This window comes from Stegostoma tigrinum, chromosome 7 (genome assembly GCF_030684315.1).
Source record: "Stegostoma tigrinum isolate sSteTig4 chromosome 7, sSteTig4.hap1, whole genome shotgun sequence".
Classification (NCBI taxonomy): Eukaryota; Metazoa; Chordata; class Chondrichthyes; order Orectolobiformes; family Stegostomatidae; genus Stegostoma; species Stegostoma tigrinum.
Genome location: NC_081360.1, coordinates 66,177,753 through 66,193,883, shown reverse-complemented (window position 1 = coordinate 66,193,883; position 16,131 = coordinate 66,177,753). Strand labels below are relative to the sequence as shown.

Below are 16,131 nucleotides of genomic sequence, written 5' to 3'. Positions count from 1 at the left end.
ATATACACCATACTGAATAACAACGACAGATTTCCCCTTTCCCTCATTAACAGTTGTAACAACGATACATTATAACAAATTCATGGTCTCCATTGCTAGTTTTCAACTGCAGTTTTTTTTATATTAATTGAATTTAAACTGCACCTATTATGCTCTTATTTAATGTTTATGATTTGGCAATTTCATGTTCCCAGAGCTTTATCCTGTGTCTCTGGATTACTAGTCTAGTAATGTTGTTACTATGCCACTATCGCCCCATGATGACGTCATTCTACTCCAATGCTTCCCCACTGTTGTTCAGCTGTGTATCTTTTGCCTTGTTCCATTCTTCTTTGTCCATTTGTAGCCAGTGAATCATTTGAAATGGTTTATTTTCTATTTTCAACTGTTTTCTCCACTATGAAGTGATCTCTTCGATTCCTCATCTTGTGCTTCTCCTCAGCAATGTCGTTCGATGGCATAATATTTTCAGTGATACTGACAACATCCATCTCTATTCTACCTCTTACAAGTCATTCAAAATTTCTAAAGTGATCAAGCTTCTTGTCTAACGTCGGTACGGGATTAGTAGCAAAGCATATTTATGCTGTTGACACTTCAAGCCTGATTATTTGAGTGTACTTCTGGCAGGTCTCCAAATTCTATCCCTTGTAAACTAGAAGTGATCCAAAATTCTGCTGTCTGTCTTTATTTGCATCAAGTCACTTCCACCTATTACAGCAATGTTCAACAACTCATATTGAAGTGAAGTCTTCATTTAAAAAATTGCCATCCTTGTTTTCAGATTCCTCCATGACCTTGTTCTCTCCCTATCTATTCAATCTTCTTCAGCCTACAACATCAGAGATATCTGCGCTTATCTAATTCTGCAGTCCTGACATCTCAATTCACAATTATAATTAGACCACCCTTGGTGACTATGCTTAGCCCCTTTGCTGCAGAAATTATTTCCTAAGTCCCAGTGCTTCTGTAGTTCCCTTCCTTCCATCCTTATGGTTTATCTGAACCATCAAGATGTTAGCCTTCTGGCCTAATATTGTTTTATGTGCCTTGATGTCTAACTTTTCTTCCTGAAGTGCTTTGGAATGTTCTAAGATATTTATGTTATGAATTCCAATGATAAAACATATTTCAATCCTTTTTTTATAAATAAATGGACAAAATCTGCTTACTGAATGAAGAAGATGGAAATCAACGAGGGTACTAAAGGAAACAGATCTGCAAAAGGGATCTCCAAAGCAACTTATATTTTTCTGAGATTAGCAGACGATTTCAGTTGATTTATACCTAGATTATTGATTGTGCACTGAAAATTTTCAGAAATATGGTTTATGCATTTGTCAAATTTTATTTCATTTGATGTCCATAACAAGTAAAAACTAAGATAATTTTTCCACTATTACCTTTGCTACAATTGCTCTTCAAAGGAGTAACTTCTGAAGATTACCTTTCATATCCATAATTGTGAGGAGATACTCTGTCCAGCTTTTGTTTTTGGTAATGGTCCCACATAATCTTTTCATACTTGACTGAATGGCTCTTCAAAAATGAGCATGGGTATTAAAAGTGTGATCAGAGATATTGTGCTCCTAAGATGCTGCTTGGCCTGCTGTGTTCATCCAGCTCCACACTTTGTTATCACGGGTATTAAAAGTGTCAGTTTGACTACAGAGATGAAGTTTTTCTACTACTTGAAAGATACAGTATGTTTATGGAACAGCAGTACAATTGAAGTCTTATGAAGTCTTGTTGAGGTAATGTACCGATTTATCTTTGCTTGAATTTTCAGTATTTCTACTTGTCTTGCCACATAAATTTCCTGACTTACTCTGTAATATCTCATTACAATATGAGGGTAATAGCACTATCTGATGAACTACCATCCATTCTTTGTCTGTGGGTCTATGAGGATGTGTCCACTTTCTCAACAGAACTCTATTCTTAGTATAAGAACACTTAGGAACCCTTCAGCTTCACTATGAGATATCTGTGCTAACTTATTTGACTCTCAATCTGCTTTCTGAGCCTCAACTGAAGACATACCAAACATTTCCTTTGAATTATCCTGATCCTTAAGGAATATTTTCACTACTGTAGCATCTTCTTGTCTGATAACTTTGACCTTAGGTGATGCACTTTGTTTAGCAATTGCTGCGGTCACTGCACATGATGAAAAAAAGAGCTTGTTCCTCTAACTGTGCTGTCTCTTTAGCCTTATTCGGACTTTCTGTGCTTACCGGTGAAGCTGTAAACTTTGCTACAGAGCTTTGGCTGACAACAAGTAGCTGGTTTGTCTATAGACTAGGGTTCACTGAGATGATTCCTTTTGCCTCTCCAGATACTTTCACGTATTTGTAGGGGGCACAGGATGACTGGTTCAGACTTACAAGGTCTCTGACTTATTGGTTAAGAGCCACAGCTTACAGCAACTGATAACAGCACATAAACAGGCTTTCTTCAAGTTTGAGATTTTAACTACAGAGGAAAGGATCAGCTCCTTCCTTTCTGGAGGTCTAATGGTATTTGCGTAAACATTCACACCAAACAGATTTTCAGTCACCTGGGAGCCTTTCACATAGTTTTTGATCTTTTAACATTGACAACCAGTCACCAAACTGATCTCCTACTCTTCAGCTCCAGCTTATTTGCAATTAGAGTCTCCATTCCCCCTCACTCACTGCTGTATAAAGAGTGCTTACAGTGAGTGTCAGGCAAATTGCTTTTAAAATGAGCAGCAAGCCTTTGTTTTTAAAACAGTCCTTTTCCCAATTCAGTCCACAACCAGAAATACAACAATAAATATTTACTGGTCTTTGCATGGGGACAACGACAAGTTACGTGAGGAGGACACTGACAAGTTGGTGGAGTGGACAGACAGACGGCAGACGAAGTTCAACACTGAGATGTGGCAGTTCATGCGCTTTGGTAAAAAAAAGGAGAGACAATATGAAACAAAGGGTACTGTTCCACAAGGAGTGCAGGAGCAGAGGGATTTGAGTGTATATTTGCATAAATCATTAATGATGGCAGAGCAGGTAGAGAGACCTAATAATAAAGCATACAGTATTCACACGGGCATACAGTATCAGAGCATGGAGGCTACGCTTAACTATATAGGTCAGTGTTAGAAATCTCATGACACCAGGTTATAGTCCAACAGGTTTATTTGAAAACACAAGCTTTCAGAGCATCAGTCCTTCTTCAGGTGTTAGTGAAACAGGTAGAATTATACACAAAATTTACAAGTAAAAGATCAAATGTCTACACCATACTCGTTCAGTGTAAAGAAGAGTTGACATTTTACGTCAGTCAATGCATGTTAGGTATGAGGTCTTGCTTAGAATCTGCTTGTGTTTTAGTTTGGGGTCTAACTGGTCTTACTTCTAAAGTAGGAATTTATAAAAAGCCGAGCAGAGGCTGATAGCCAAGTTCGATACCAATGATGACGGCCTCAGCCGGGATCTTGCATTCATGTCGCACTACAGCTGACCGCTATACAATATACACTCTCTCACATACACTCACGCAGATCCTCTCTCATGCACAGTCTGTCTCTCAAGCATCTCTCTCTCTCCCCCACCCCCATCTCTCATACACATGCACACTCACACTCACTTTCACACAGACAAATCCAAGAGCTCATGGGGTGAATTTGTACTTGCACATACATTGTATTTTGTTCAAGAATAACACAATTTATAGACAGTCAGTCAATGTGGAGTTTTATACATTCCTACTTTAGAAATAAAACCAGTCTGACTCCAAACTAAAATAAACAGATCCTAAACAAGGCCAAGTAGCATCTTAGGAGCAGAAAAGCTGAAATTTCGGACCTAGACCCTTCATCAGAAAATGGGGAGGAGGAGAGGGTTTTGAAATAAATAGGGAGAGAGGGAGAGGCGATTGAAGATGGATAGAGGAGAAGATCGGTGGAGAGGAGACAGACGAGTTAAAGAGGTGGGGATGGAGCCAGTAGAGGTCAGTGTAGGTGGGGAGATAGGGAGGGGATAGGTCAGTCTGGGGAGGATGGACAGGTCAAGGGGGTGGAATGAGGTTAGTCGATAGGAAATGGGGGTGCGGCTTGAGGTGGGAGGAGGGGATAGGTGAGAGGAAGAACAGGTTAGGGAGGCGGGTTTTGGGACGCAGTAGTGGAGGGGAGATTTTGAAGCTTGTGAAATCCACATTGATACCACTGGGCTGTAAGGTTCCCCAGCGGAATATGAGTTGCTGCTCCTGCAACTTTCGGGTGGCATCGTTGTGGCATTGCAGGAGACCCAGGATGGACATGTTGTCTACGGAATGGGAGGGGGAGTTGAAATGGTTTGTGACTGGGAGGTGCAGTTGTTTATTGCGAACTGAGCGTAGGTGTTCTGCAAAGCTGTTCCCCAAGCCTCCGCTTGGTTTCCCTGATGTACAGGAGGCCACAACGGGTACAGCGGATGCAGTATACCACATTGGCAGATGTGCAGGTGAACATATGCTTGATGTGGAAAGTCTTCTTGGGGCCTGGGATGGGGGTGAGGGAGGAGGTATGGGGGCAATTGTAGCACTTTCTGCAGTTGCAGGGGAAGGTGCCAGGTATGGTCGGGTTGGAGGGGAGTGTGGAGCGGACAAGGGAGTCATGGAGACAGTGGTCCACCGGAAAGCAGACAAGGGTGGGGATGGAAAATTGTCTTTGGTGGTGGGGTCGGATTGCAGATGGCGGAAGCGTCGGAGGATGATGCGTTTGATCCGGAGATTGGTGAGGTGGTATGTGAGGACGAGGGGGATTCTCTTTTGGCAGTTATTGCGGGGATGGGGTGTGAGGGATGAGTCACGGGAAATGCAGGAGACACGATCGAGGGCGTTCTCGGCCGCTGCAGGGGAGAAGCAGTGGTTCTTGAAAAAAAGGACATCCGAGATGTACAGGAATGGAATGCCTCATCCTAGGAGAGATGCGGGGGAGGCGAAGGAATTGGAAATAGGGGATGGAATTTTTGCAGGAAGGCGGATGGGAGGAGGTGTATTCTAGGAAGCTGTGGGAGTCGGTGGGCTTGAAATGGATATCGGTTTCTCGGTGGTTGCCTCAGATGGAGCTTTTGTGCTCCTAAGATGCTGCTTGGCTTGCTGTGTTCATCCAGCTCCACGCTTTGTTATCTCAGATTCTCCAGTATCTGCAGTTCCCATTATCTGAGATTCTAAATAACCTAACGTTCATTGCCTGACCTAAAATGTCACTTCTCCTTTACACTGATGAAAACTTTAGTTCTCCCAGGACCATGACTTGGAAGGGAATTTGGCAATTTACATACACATGTTAATAAATTAAAACCTACTAACTGATTAAAGATAACAAGGTGTAGAGTTGGACGAACATAGCAGGCCAAGCAGCATCAGAGGAGCAGGAAAGCTAAAGGGTCTGGGCCCGAAACATCAGCTTTCCTGCTCCTCTGATGCTGCTTGGCCTGCTGTGTTCATCCAGCTCCACACCTTGTTATCTCAGATTCTCCAGCATCTACAGTTCCTGCTATCTCTAACTGATTGAGGACTTATCAGTATCTCAGTTTTGTTTAGTACATCCCCGTCAATGGGGAGAACCTTTGATATAAGGCAAAAAAAGACTTTTTACATAGCCAGTGGACCAGATTAGGTCAGGTCTGCCACAAGTGTGCTGGAGTTTGGATCAATGGAGACATTCACGAGGGCCTGAATAACTGTTTAAACAGGGAGGGGTAGGGTCAAAAGCAGAAGTTTGGCAATCAAGTTAAAATGCCCAAAGAGCCAGGGCAGATAAAATGGGGTGAATAATCTCCTTCTGCACATAATTGCTAACAGAAACAGAAATTGCCGGATAAGCTCAGCAGGTCCGGCAGATTCTGTGGATGAACATCAGGGTTAATGTTTCCGGTCGAGAAATTAGAAATAGGCATCCACCAACGTCCAAACCCCATGAAAGAATAAAACAAAACAATCTCTTTCGGCTGCGTCATACGTCCCGTTTCAAAGGGGGAGGAGAATATTTACTTCGCCCATGCGTCGCTTGTTCACACTTGCGCACCTCTTAATGACTCGGCTGTCGGAGCTTTGGAAAGAGATCTAGCGTGTACGCATGCGGGTGTGGGGACGTCCAAAAAAAGGACCTTAATGGCGCACGCGCTTGAATCCCGTGTCTTTCAATCAGCGGCACGTGATCTTTAGGTCCGCTCGTACGCTACGCATGCGCAGATGGTTCACGGAGGCCATCTTTAATGGCGGGCAGCGTGCCGGAGTCTTTTATTGTTTGATTTAGCATCCTTACACTACGTTCTGACAGTGTTCAATTCCTTCATTTGTTAGGGGTCAAGATAGACTTGACGTTGAGGTATTCCAATAGTGCATTCTCCTGCAGGTAACTGAACATAGATATCTATCGGAAAGTAGATGAACGGTCAATCGGTGTTTTTTTACTAAAAACTTCGATTGTGCGATTTTGGTATAATATGAGCGATCTTGGCAGTAGGCAGACTGAACTGGGTGCTAATGTTGGCCGGTATAGGGAAAAGCAAAGGTGAGTGTTGAATGGGTTTTGCCGTGGGTGGATCTGTGTGCCAGCTGGTCTGGGCTTACCTTTTAAACTCTCTAGCTACAAAGCTCAGCGTTGGGGCCGCCTGGAAAGAAGCTGTTGAAATGTCAAAAAAAAGCACTGACTTTCCAAGAACAAAACCAATCGGAGTCAAATGTCCTACTTTAAAACTTCGAATATTAATTTAACTAAGCAGATATTTATAGCAATAAAACCAAGCCAGCAAGAAACTGAAACGCAAACAAAACGTGCAGGAGAAACTCAGCAGCTCTGGTAGCAAGTGTAGAAAAAGCAGAGATAGTTTTAGAGTCCAGTGACTTTTTGTCAGGGGCAAGAGATAACATCCTTTAGCCCGAAATATTCCAACCTCTGTTGAAAGATTTTAGATTTAGTATTTGAACAGATTCTTAATAAGTAGCTTTGGAAGCATTTGTCATTAGTGGTTCTTAGAAAAAGCAAGGCATATTAAAACCAACATCTTTGGACATAATGCACTTATGTTGAGAATTTAATTGTCTAACTATGTTTTACTCTAAAGTACTTCTGTTGCTGTTAAATAACTTGAGTTTATTGGCAAGAATGCACTGAGAATTGAGGGACTTTTTTTCTCAATGGAAAGAGATGTTTGTCTCAAACCTCTGGCTTTAAAATGTTTAAAAAATCAAATCATCAAAAGAGAATGCAAAAGAATGTGTACCAACTAATGCTTATTTACAGTTTTGTTCCAAAAATTAGGAAGGTTTTAACAAAGTAAAATATTTGCCACAAGTGAACATTTATTCACTTTTTTCTTTGACTGAATGTAGTCTGTAAAGATTTTTTTTAGGGTGGGTGGGCATACTGGGTAAAGATCTGGTATTCTTGGTAGAAAATAAGAATAGAGATACAACTAAAATGAAACTTGCTTTGAAAATATTTTAAAACAAACATCCTCAGAAGAGCCAGTAGATTGAAAGGTTAGCACTACTGCCTCTTTGTGCCAGTGCCAGTGATCTGTGTTAGCTACCACCTTCTGGTGACGGCGTGTGGAGTTTGCACAATCTCCCCATGTCTGTGTGGGTTTTGACCAGTTGGTCAGGTTTCCTCCCACAGTCTGAAGATGTGCAAGCTAGGTGGATTGGTCATGCTAAATTGCCTATAGTATTTAGGGGTGTAGATGGGTTAAACATAGGAAATGCAGAGTTACTGGGCCTGTGTGGGATGCTCTTTTGGAGGGTCAGTCTGGACTCATTGGGCTGAGTGGCCTGTTTACACTTTAGTGATTCTGTGGAAGCTCACCTAAGCATCAAAAACATTTGGTAAACATTTTTTTTTCTTTTGAAATTACATGCTGGAAGAGGATCATGTGTCGATGCAGCCCATTGCTGTACTGTTCTGATTAGATTCTCATTGTCAGATGTTTGAGATGTTTTGTAATCCAGTCTGGTCAGATATTATAACACAGCTCTGGAGTAGGTTGGACTGGCTCAAGTAGTAACAATGCCTTTGGTACCAGAAGAACCCCTTTGTCAGGTCTTTTGCAGTCTAGTTTGCAACAATTAGGTGTTGTATAATTCTTCATTTGATGTGGCCTCCTCTGTTATTCTGTTTTTCTTGTCCACTTTTCTTCTAATGTTTAAACTAGACTGAGTTATGCATACTGTTTGCCTCGTCTGCTGTGAACTCCTTAATTTTGAGGAGCACAAATTTCAGAATATTTTCAGTGTTTGTCTGTATAATAAAACTGTGCACAGTGTGGTAAATTGCTGTACTTTGACATTAGTTTGATTTTCTTGATTTGCCGCTGGCATTGTTTCATAGACAATGTCTAAACCCTTAAACTCGTATAATAAACCTAAAGGAAATTATCTGGTCTGTATTCACCTGTCTGGTGGAGAATAATTTAAATGCAACATTAATTTTAGTAGCATCATTTGTGGATATGACTGGTATGTCTTGTCCATTTCAATTGTTTTTCAGAAAGTCATGTTAACTCATCTTGTTGAACAAAATCTATTTGGCTCTCTGGGCTATTTTTGAGTCTGCAGGAAGACTGATTTTCTTTCCCCCCTCTAAAGGATGTTTGTGAACGAGATGGATTTTTAACCAATGTTTTTTTTTTTTGTTGGTAGATGAGCCAGCATTTGCTGTCAGCCTGCTCAATGGCAGGCTGACAATGTTGAGCTGCCTTTTTGAACTACTGTAGTCCATTTGTAGACAGCTGCGTTCATAAAGCTGTTGGGGAGGGAGTTCCAATATTTTAACCAGTGATGCTGAAGGAGCAGCAATATATTTCCAAGTCCTGATGATGATGAGTGGCTTGGAGTGGATCTTGCAGCTGGTGGTGTACCTATGTATCTATTATCCTCATCTTTATAGATGAATGTGCTTGTGGATTTGGAAGTTATTGACTAAGCAGCGTTAGTGAGTTGTTGCTGTGCATCTTGTAGCTGGTGCACACTGCTGCTACTGAGTATTGGTAATAGATGGGGTGAATGTTTGTGGGTATAGTGTTAAATCAAGTGGATAGCGATGTCCTGAATGGTATCAAACTTCTTCGTCTTGTTGGAGCTGCATGTGTCCAGGTCATGAGGAGTATTCAGTCATGTGTGGCTTGTAGATGGTCAGAAGGTGAGTTATTTGCTACTGGGTAATGAGCCTCTGATATGCTCTTCAAGCTATTTATGTCTTGCCTAGTTCACTTTCTGGTATGTGGTAACCCTAGTATTTTGATAGTGAGGGATTCAGTGATGTTACTACCATTGAAAGTAAAGGACTGATGGTTAGATTTTCTTGGAGATGGTCATAGCCTGGCAGTATGTATGGTGTAATTGTTACTTGACACTTGTCAGCCCAGGCCTGGATTTTGTCAGATCTTGTGGCAATTGGACATGGACTGCTTCAGTATCTGAAGTGCAATGGTGGTGAATGTTTGATTTGTAAGCAAGTATCCCTACTTATCCTTTGTGTCTTGGACCCAACAATACTCGGCTATGTTGAGGAACTCGTGGGCTGATCTTCACCAGCCATGGCTATCTCGGCAGTTACTAAGTATGATTACAATGAGCAGAGATTTTTCCTTATTTCTCATTGACGCCACGTTTGCTAAGGTGCCTTGATGACACTGGACAAGGGCAGTCATTCCCACTTCGCTCTTTCAGTTCATCTCTTCTATCCACGTTTGAACTAAGGTTGTAATGAGCTCAGAAGTTGTCTCTTTGGCAGAACTGAAACTCTGTGAGCTGGTTATTGTTCAGCAAGTGCTGCTTGAAAATACTGATGGCATCTTCCCTCACTTTCCTGATACTTTGTTCAACTTACTGTCAGTTGATAATTGACCAGGTTGGATTTGTTCTGCATTTTGTATACAGGAATACCTGGGCAATTTTCTAGCTTGTCGGTAGAGGCCAGTTTTTGTAGCTAAAACAGCTTGGTTTGGGTGCAGAAAGTTTGGGAGCCCACGTCTTCTCTGTTGTTATTAGGATCTTTGCAGTATCCAGTGCCTTCTGTTAATGCTTTTTTATCATGTGGAGTGAATTAATTTGGTTGAAGGGGCATCTGTGATGGCTAGAGATGTCAGGATGGGGACACAAAGGTTCGTCCTGTCACTGCATCTGACTGAACATGGCCGCAAATGCTTTAGCCTTGTCTCTCACTGTGCTGGGTGCTACACCATTTAACAGTTGAGACATTAGTGGACCCACCTTCCTTACTAAGTTGTTTTAATAGCTCGCTTGACAAATGGATATGGCAGAACTGCAGTACTTGGATTGTCTTCATTGGTTGTTGGAGCTGTTTAGCCCTGTCTGTCACTTGCTCCTTATCCGGTTTGGCATTCAAATAGTCATGTCATGTTCTGGGCTGCTTCAATTGATATGCCACTTTTTGGAATGCCTGGGCCGGGGGCTGCTCCTTTTTGAATCAGGGTTTATCTCCTGGTCTAGTTATGGTTGTGTGTGGACTGTGCTAGACCAGAAGGTTGCAGATTATGGCTGAGTACAATTCTGTTGCCGGTGGCCTGTAACTTTTCGTGGGTGCCCAGTTGTAAGTTGCTAGATCTGTTTAGCAGAGCGATAGTGCCCCACAACACACAGGTTGTGCTCACTGAGGCGAAGAGACTCTGCTGATCACTGTGCAGTCCCTCCTAGAGATAATATTACTGATAGTGTGGTGGGCTGATATCTGCAACAGGCAAACTAAAGAAGATGAGGTCGAATATGCATTTCCGTCTTTCTTTCACCACCTGCCCAGTGATCAAGTCGAGCAGCTACATCCTTGAGGATTCAACCAACCTGCTCAGCATCGGTTATGGACTTTGAAGACCTCCAGGCAGAGTACAGCCTGTGTCCTTAGCATCTCACTGCTTTCTGCAAGTATGTTCAACATGGAGGAACATTTGATTCATCAGCTGAAGAGGGTGGTATGTGATGATCAGGTAGTTTCCTCACCAATGTGTGACCCATGCTATGAGGCTAACAAAGATCTGAAGTCAACATAGAGAATGTCAAAGACAACTCTGTCCCGACTTATACCTCTGTGATACCACCACCACCTAGGTTTGTCTCTGCATACTTGGCGACAGTGCAGATACTTCCTTGAACACCGTAAGCACGGTGATGTCAGGCTCTTGCATGTCTAGTCAGTTTTCATAATTTTGGTATTAGCTTTATGTGTTAGTAAACCGGATTTAGCAAGTCAACATGTCTATGTTTCCAATCTTTATGTGGGTCACTGCTTAGCGGTTTTATACAACTAACAGTGCCATGAAATTAGCCTTCAAGAGAACAAGACTTCCTTGGGGTGGGGCATTGGAGTGGATTGTTAGGCTATTTTAGAGGGCAAGTAAGATTCAATGAGGTGAGGATGGCAGACTTCCTTCTTTTGTAGGAGTTAGTGAAGCAAATGGGTTACAACAACAGTAACTGTGATTTAGACTTATTTTCAGATCACTTACTTCAAATTCACCATTTGTGTTGGGATTCAAAGTGCATTACTGGGCTCTTGAATTACCAGTCCGGTGACAATACCATTACATCATCGGTTCCCTTCAAATCTGGTTTCATGTATTTGGTTTCATTGGATTCAAATTTTCCCAACAATCCTGGATTAACTTTATCAAGTACGTTTTTGTATATGCTGCTTTCTTTTATACAGGTATGCAATAAAGGCTGGAATCTGACCAGCCTCTGCTGTTAATTCAGTAAATTTATAATTAAGATAAATTGGGATTGCTGCATATGATTATATGTTTTGAAAAAGATGTTGTTTAATCACAAAGTAGAACTTCTTCCCATGTAATTAAAACTGTTTACTTAAAACACCTTAAACCTTGTGTGAAGAATTTTGTTTAGGATTTCAGTGGGTTGTTAAAAGTGAGATTTTTGTTTTTAACTTCCCCAGTGCCCCACCCCAAAGGAACTCTTGATTTCTTGAAGGCTAACTTTTTGCCATTACTGGAAATTCAAACTATCTGTGTAATAAATTGTCAAATCATTAAATCAATTTTGTGCTAGACAGTCTCCTCATACAAAGTAGTAATAATTTGTATTTTTTTTATAGTTTCAAATTGCTTTATCACAAAGTCAGATTTCAGCAGAATCTGTTTTCCTATATCATTAAATAATTCCTGTTTTATTTGGAAACATAGACTTCATGTAGGTTTAGTGGATCAGTGGCATTCTTTTTATGATACTTTTGTAATATGACTGGAAACCTGTGCCATACACTAGGTAAATTTACAATACACCATCCAACCTGGGACTGACATTATGGTTCATATTGCAGTGGGTTCGAACTGAAGTTACATTGGCTTGGTTCCAGCTGGCTGACTCTCTCAAATTAGTCACAGGGAGAGCAGTATAAATGCTTAAATATGGATGTGAACTTTTTCTCTCTACTTTTTTTTTCTCTTTGGGTTCTTGCTTGGGTTCAACCTCTTTTTTTGCAATGTCTTCAGCTCCTGCACAGCAAGGTCAAAAGTTGGGATGTGTACAGATGATTACACTATATCCAACACCATTTGACTCTTCAGTTACTGAAGGAAGCCATGCAGCAAGACCTCGGTAATATCCAGGTTTGGCGTGACAAGCGGCAAATAACATTTAGTGGCCACACATGCATGACAATGACTTTAAAACTTTAAGATTTATAGCTCTGGTTGTGGATGAGGTTGTAGACTTGTTTGCCTTGCTGGTGTTTGGTTGCAGACGTTTCATTGTCCTGCTAGGTAATATCAACAGTGCATCTGAAGTGCCTTTGGTGAAACATTGGTGTTCTATCCTGCTTGTTAGTTATATAACCTTGATTTGCTGGAGTAGTTGACATCACTTATGGTTTTTTTTGGTAGTTTGTATATTGGGTCCAGTTAAATGTATTGATGGAGTTCCGGTTGGTATGCTAGGCCTCCAGGAATTCCCTGGCATGTCTGTTTGGCAGGTACTATTATGAACGTGTTGCCCCACTTGAATTAGTGTCCTCCTTTGCCAGTGTGTGTTGAGACCAGCGTGAATTGGTTGTGTCTCTTTGTGACTAGTTGGTGTTTGTGTATCTCTTGATGTCCTGATGCAGCTCTGTTTATGGATGTTGACGTGGTTGTTGGCGTCTTTCGGTATATGCTAGCCTGGCGTTCCCTTAATTTTTGTTCTCCCATTCCCTCTAGGAAGGATAGTTGTTTATTGTTCTCTTGTGAATTTTATTCTAATGAGGATGTTGTTGATGTCAGTGGGTTTCTTCTAGTCATGTGCATTTTGATTATCACAAAGGTGTCATCTACATAGTGGACCCAGAGATTTTGGGTTGTAAAGTGAGGAGCTCCATTTGTTTCAACGATGGTAATGCAAAGGCAGCAGAAACATGGGAAAAGAATCACCTGCAAGACCCCCCCCCCCCCCCCTCTGATCCCCCTCGCCATCCAGATTTGGATGAATTTTTGTTCTTTTGTGTCATTGCTTCAAAATCCTGGAGCTCTGTTCCTAACAGAGATTGTGGCTCTTCCAACAGCTGTTGTACTGCAGTGGTTCAAGAAGGTAGTTCACCATCTTCTCCAAGGTAATTTTAAGGATGGGCAATAAAGGCTGGTGCAGTTGGCAGTAACAACATCCTGTGAATATTGTAAAATTTTAATATTGACTAACGTGTGGATCGAGAAGGAGAGTTGGTTAATCCAGAAATTTCATGGACTAGGCTGGAGGAATTACCTGGTTTCCTGCTGCTTTTTTATTCAGTTTTTCGTTCATGGAAAACATTTTTGCATCTTGTTTTCTTGTCCAGTCTTGTCCTACCTACATCTGTGTATATTTAGTTTGTTTACAGTATTCATCCATCTGACATAGTGGTTGGAAACTCCATGCTATCTCTTACTAACAAAATATATTTTTGTGCAGTTTAGATGTGGAAGCAACAGTAAGAATAGAATGTAATGGGAAAGGGAATGGATGACAGGGCATTTTCTAATCAAACTGGATCTACATACAATATGTTGTTTCATACGGATATGGTTAAAATCAGCATTTGTTTCTTGCCCCTAATGAGAGTAAACCAGTTGTGGTGTATGTGGATTTCAGCAAGGCGTTTGATAAGGTTCCCCACAACAGGCCATTGTACAACATGCGGAAGAATGGAATTGTGGGAGATATAGCAGTTTGGATCGGAAATTGGCTTTCTGAAAGAAGACAAAGGGTAGTAGTTGATGGGAAATGTTCATCCTGGAGACCAGTTACTAGTGGTGTACCGCAAGGGTCGGTGTTGGGTCCACTGCTGTTTGTCATTTTTATAAATGACCTGGATGAGGGCGTAGAAGGATGGGTTAGTAAATTTGCAGATGACACTAAGGTCAGTGGAGTTGTGGATAGTGACGAAGGATGCTGTAGGTTGCAGAGAGACGTAGATAAGATGCAGAGCTGGGCTGAGAGGTGGCAAATGGAGTTTAATGCGGACAAGTGTGAGGTGATGCACTTTGATAGGAGTAACCGGAAGGCAAAGTACAGGGCTAATGGTAAGATTCTTAGTAGTGTAGATGAGCAGAGAGATCTGTGTCCATGTACACAGATCCTTGAAAGTTGCCACCCAGGTTGACAGGGCTGTTAAGGCATACAGTGTTTTAGCTTTTATTAATAGAGGGATCGAGTTCCGGAACCAAGAGGTTGTGGTGAAGCTGTACAAAACTCTGGTGTGGCCACGCTTGGAGTATTGTATACAGTTCTGGTCACCCCATTATAAGAAGGATGTGGAAGCTTTGGAAAGGGTGCAGAGGAGATTTACTAGGATGTTGCCTGGTATGGAGGGAGGGTCTTACGAGGAAAGGCGAAGGGACTTGAGGCTGTTTTCATTAGAGAGAAGAAGGTTGAGAGGTGACTTAATTGAAACATATAAAATAATCAGAAGGTTAGATAGGGTGGATAGGGAGAGCCTTTCTCCTAGGATGGTGACGGCGAGCACGAGGGGGCATAGCTTTAAATTGAGGGGTGAAAGATATCGGACAGATGTCAGAGGTAGTTTCTTTACTCGGAGAGTAGTAAGGGAATGGAATGCTTTGCCTGCAACGGTAGTAGATTCGCCAACTTCAGGTACAGTTAAGTCATCATTGGATAAGCATATGGACGTACATGGAATAGTGTAGGTTAGATGGGCTTGAGATTGGTATGACAGGTCAGCACAACATCGAGGGCCGAAGGGCCTGTACTGTGCTGTTATGTTCTATGTTCTAATTTCCCTTTTAAAGTTCAGCTGTTTCAGAGGGCCATTTGAGAGTTGACCACGTTTACGGATCTGGAGTTGCATCTAGGCCAGACCAAGTAGGGAACAAAGGATTCCTTCTTTTGACGAATGGTTTTGTTGTCAATAATTTCAGATTTGGCAACTTAATTTACACTTTGCTAGATGCCTATTTGAACCCATATCCTGAGAACATTTAGCTCAGGCTTTGGGATTAATAATCCAGTGACACACCTTTTTTTTAAATTCGAGGATGTGGTCTTCCCAGTAGAATCTCCTCCTTGTGTGATTTTTTTTTTGCCAGTGGAAATTGTCTTTCTGTAATGTGCTTTTGCAGTTCAGAAGAGTTTGATTGAGAATAGATCCAACATGAGTGGTAAGGGCGTGGAATGCCCTGCCTGCCAATGTCGTTAACTCAGCCACATTAGAACATAGAACATAGAACAGTACAGCACAGAACAGGCCCTTCAGCCCACGATGTTGTGCCGACCATTGATCCTCATGGATGCACCCTCAAATTTCTGTGACCATATGCATGTCCAGCAGTCTCTTAAATGACCCCAATGACCTTGCTTCCACAACTGCTGCTGGCAACGCATTCCATGCTCTCACAACTCTCTGCGTAAAGAACCTGCCTCTGACATCCCCTCTATACTTTCCACCAACCAGCTTAAAACTATGACCCCTCGTGCTAGCCATTTCTGCCCTGGGAAATAGTCTCTGGCTATCGACTCTATCTATGCCTCTCATTATCTTGTATACCTCAATTAGGTCCCCTCTCCTCCTCCTTTTCTCCAATGAAAAGAGACCGAGCTCAGTCAACCTCTCTTCATAAGATAAGCCCTCCAGTCCAGGCAGCATCCTGGTAAACCTCCTCTGAACCCTCTCCAAAGCATCCA

General features: G+C 41.9%; 1 protein-coding gene across 1 annotated transcript in view; it reads left to right on the top strand.

The window, feature by feature from the left end:
- The first annotated feature begins 6,189 nt into the window (after positions 1 to 6,189).
- snx4 (sorting nexin 4) overlaps positions 6,190 to 16,131 on the top strand; it is a 68,221-nt gene continuing 58,279 nt past the window's right edge. The window contains exon 1 of the mRNA XM_048534629.2: positions 6,190 to 6,367. The gene's annotated coding sequence lies outside the window, so the exon portion shown is untranslated. The remainder of the gene's footprint in view (positions 6,368 to 16,131) is intronic.